Here is a 4,469-nt window from a genome sequence, read left to right as displayed (position 1 = left end):
TTTTCACCCACAACTTTACTATACTGCTTTTTTGAATGCTCCAACACCAAGCAATACTTTTCAAAGGGCATTTCAGAACCAGTTCTTTTCATAATGACCATCCTAAACCCATTTTACAAGTTGAAGTACCCATCCTTTACACCCACAACTTTACTTTACAGCTTTTGAATGCTCCAACACCAAGCAATACTTTTCAAAGGGCAATTCAGAACAAGTTCTTTTCATAATGTCCTTCCTAAACCCATTTTACAAGTTGAAGTTCCCGTCCTTTTCAACCACAACTTTACTTTACAGCCTTTTTAATGCTCCAACACCAAGCAATACTTTTCAAAAGGAATTTCAGATCAAGTTCTATTCTTAATGTCCATCCTAAACCCAATGTACAAATCGAAGTATCCATTCTTTTCACACACAACTTTACTATACTGCCTTTTTGAATGCTCCAACACCAAGCAATACTTTTCAAAAGGTATCTCAGAACCAGTTCTTTTATTACTGACCGTCCTAAGCCCTTTTACAAATTGAAGTGCCAATCCATTTCACCCACAACTTTACTTTACAGCTTTTTGAATATAAAACACTAAGCAATACTTTTCAAAGGGCAATTGAAGTAGCCATGTTTTTTACCCGCAACTTTACTCTATTTCTTTTTTTAATGCTGCTCAAACACCAAGCAATATTTTTCAAAGGGTATTCCAGAACCAGTTCTTTTCATAATGTCCATCCTAAACCCATTTTACAAGTTGAAGTACCCATCCTTTACACCCACAACTTTACTTTACAGCTTTTTGAATGATCCAACACCAAGCAATACTTTTCAAAGGGCATTTGAAGTAGCCATCCTTTTCAACCACAACTTTACTATACTGCTTTTTGAATGCTCCAACACCAAGCAATACTTTTCAAAGGGCATTTCAGAACCAGTTCTTTTCTATAATGTCCCTCCTAAACCCATTTTACAAATTGAAGTACCCATCCTTTTTACGCACAACTTTACTTTACAGCTTTTTGAATGCGCCAAATCCAAGCAATACTTTTCAAAGGGCATTTCAAAACAAGTTCTTTTCTTAATGTCCCTCCTAAACCCATTTTACAAATTGAAGTACTAACCATCCTTTTACACCCACAACTTTACTTTACAGCTTTTTGAATGCTCCAACGCCAAGCAATACTTTTCAAAAGGCATTTCCAGACAAGTTCTTTTCTTAATGTCCTTCCTAAACCCATTTTTACAGGGTTGAAGTACCCATCCTTTTCACCCACAACTTTACTATGCTGCTTTTTGAGATGCTCCAACACCAAGCAACACTTTTTCAAAGGACATTCCAGAACCAGTTCTTTTCATAATGTCCATCCTAAACCCATTTTACAAGTTGAAGCACCCGAATCCTTTACACCCACAACTTTTACTGCTAGCTTTTTGAATGCTCCAACACCAAGCAATACTTTTCAAAGGGTACATCACAACAAGTTCTTTTTCTTAATGTCCTTCCTAAAGCCCATTTTACGAGTTGAAGCATCCATCCTTTTCATCCACAACTTTACTTTTACAGCTACAGCAAATGTTTGGAACAGAACTTTAATTTTTTTAATCTCTTTGAGAAAGGTCGGAACTGAATTTAAGAGAAATTTAGAATTAAAGTGAAACTTTTTATCTTCATAGAAAATAATCACAATCATAGTATAACTTTTCCTATCTTCTACAGGAAAAATTTAGAACTGAACTTTAAATTTTTATGTCTTGGTGAACTTAAAACTGAAGTGGAAGCTTTTCATTTTCTCTGAGAAATTCAGAATTGAATTGTGTTCTGTTGGTAAAATTCAGAAGAGAACTTGAACTTTTCTATCTTCTATGAAAAATTTGGAATAGTATTTTAATTTTTTCATCTCTTGAGAAAATCTGAACTGAAGTGGAAAATTTTTATATTATTTTGGGAAAATAGAATTGATCAATAACTTATTTCATTTTCATTGAGAAAATTCAGAATCGAAGTTGAACTTTTCTTCTTCCGGGAAAACATATTTGGAACAGAACTCTTAAATTTTTTCATCTCTTTGAGAAGGTCGGAACTGAATTTTAAGAAAATTTAGAATTAAAGTGAAACTTTTTATCTTCATAGAAAATAATCACAATCAAAAGTATAACTATTCCTATCTTCTAAGGAAAAATTTAGAACTGAACTTTAAATTTTTTGCATGAAAAATGGAAGCTTTCAACTTCAGTGGTAAACTTCCATTTCATCTTAAGAAGACTTAGGAATTTGCAGTTCTAAATTTTTCCTTAGAATAGGAAGAGAACATGTTGTGATTATTTTCTATGAAGATAAAAAGTTTCACTTTAATTCTAAATTTTTTTAAATTCAGTTCCGACCTTTCTCAAAGAGATGAAAAAATTTAAAGTTCTGTTCCAAATATTTTCCCAGAAGAAGAAAAGTTCAACTTCGATTCTGAATTTTCTCAATGAAAATGAAATAAGTTATTGATCAATTCTATTTTCCCAAAATAATATAAAAAGTTTCCACTTCAGTTCAGATTTTTCTCAAAGAGATGAAAAAATTAAAATACTATTCCAAATTTTTTATAGAAGATAGAAAAGTTCAAGTTCTCTTCTGAATTTTACCAACGAACACAATTCAATTCTAATTTCTCCAGAGAAAATGAAAAGCTTCCACTTCAGTTTTAAGTTCACCAAGACATAAAAAAATTTAAAGTTCAGTTCTAAATTTTTCCCTAGAATATAGGAAAAGTTATACTATGATTTTGATTATTTTCTATGAAGATAAAAAGTTTCACTTTAATTCTAAATTTTCTTAAATTCAGTTCCGACCTTTCTCAAAGAGATGAAAAATTTTAAAGTTCTGTTCCAAATATTTCCCCGGAAGCTGTAAAGTAAGGTTTTGGATGAAAAGGATGGATGCTTCAACTTGTAAAATGGGTTTAGGAAGGACATTAAGAAAAGAACTTGTCCTGAAATGCCCTTTGAAAAGTATTGCTTGGTGTTGACGCATTCAAAGAGCTGTAACGTAAAGTTTTGGGTGAAAAAGATGGGCACTTCAACTTGTAAAATAGTTTTAGGAGGGACATTATGAATAAAATTTGTTCTGAAGTGTCCTTTGGGACTAATTTCTGTATGTAGGAGTATTCAAAAAGCTGTAAATTAAAGTCGTGGGTAAAAAGGATGGCTGATTTAAATTGTAAAATTGGTTTAGGAAGGACCTTATGAAAAGAAATGGTTGTAAATTGGCATTTGAGACGTTTTTATTGGTGTTGGAGCATTCAAAAAGCTGTAAAGTAAAGTTGTGGGTGTAAAGCATGGGTGCTTCAATTTGTAAAATTGGTTTAGGAGGGACATTAAGAAAAGAACTTGTTTTGAAATGCCCTTTGAAAAGTATTGCTTGGATTTGGCGCATTCAAAAAGCTGTAAAGTAAAGTTGTGCGTAAAAAGGATGGGTACTTCAATTTGTAAAATGGGTTTAGGAGGGACATTAAGAAAAGAACTGGTTCTGAAATGCCTTTGAAAAGTATTGCTTGGTGTTGGACCATTCAAAAAAGCAGTATAGTAAAGTTGTGGTTGAAAAGGATGGCTAATTCAAATGCCCTTTGAAAAGTATTGCTGTGTGTTGGATCATTCAAAAAGCTGTAAAGTAAAGTTGTGGGTGTAAAGGATGGGTACTTCAACTTGTAAAATGGGTTTAGGATGGACATTATGAAAAGAACTGGTTCTGAAATGCCCTTTGAAAAGTATTGCTTGGTGTTTGAGCAGCATTAAAAAAAGAAGTAGAGTAAAGTTGCGGGTAAAAAGGATGGCTACTTCAAAGGCAATTTGAAAAGTATTGCTGAGTGTTGTGCAATCAACGATCTGTAAAGTAAAGTTGTGGGTGAAAAGGATGGGTACTTCAATTTGTAAAAGGGTTTAGGACCGTCACTAAGAAAAGAACTTGTTCTGTAATGCCATTTGAAAAGTATTGCTTGGTGTTGGAGCATTCAAAAAGGCAGTAAAGTAAAGTTGTGGGTGAAAAGGATTGGTACTTCAATTTGTAAAATGGGTTTAGGAAAGACATTAAGAAAATAACTTTATATGAAATTTCTTTTGAACAGTATTGCTTGGTGTTGGGCATTCAAAAAGCTGTACAGTTGTGGATGAAAAGGATGGGAACTGCAACTTGAAGAATGGGTTTAGGATGGAGATTAAGAAATGAACTGGTTGTGAAATGCCCTTTGAAAAGTATAGCTTGGTGTTGGAGCATTCTAAAAGCTGTAATGTAGATTTTTGGGTGTAAAGGATGGGTACTTCAACTTGTAAAATGGGTTTAGGATGGACATTATGAAAACAACTGGTTCAGAAATGCCCTTTGAAAAGTATTGCTTGGTGTTGGAGCATTCAAAAAAGCAGTATAGTAAAGTTGTGGGTGAAAAGGATGGGTACCTCATGTTGTAAAATGGGTTTAGGATGAACATTAAGAAAAAGA

This window comes from Artemia sp. Qi Xiang Cuo, chromosome 3, assembly GCF_049724085.1.
Source record: "Artemia sp. Qi Xiang Cuo chromosome 3, ASM4972408v1, whole genome shotgun sequence".
NCBI lineage: Eukaryota > Metazoa > Arthropoda > Branchiopoda > Anostraca > Artemiidae > Artemia > Artemia sp. Qi Xiang Cuo.
This window is presented reverse-complemented; position numbering follows the sequence as displayed.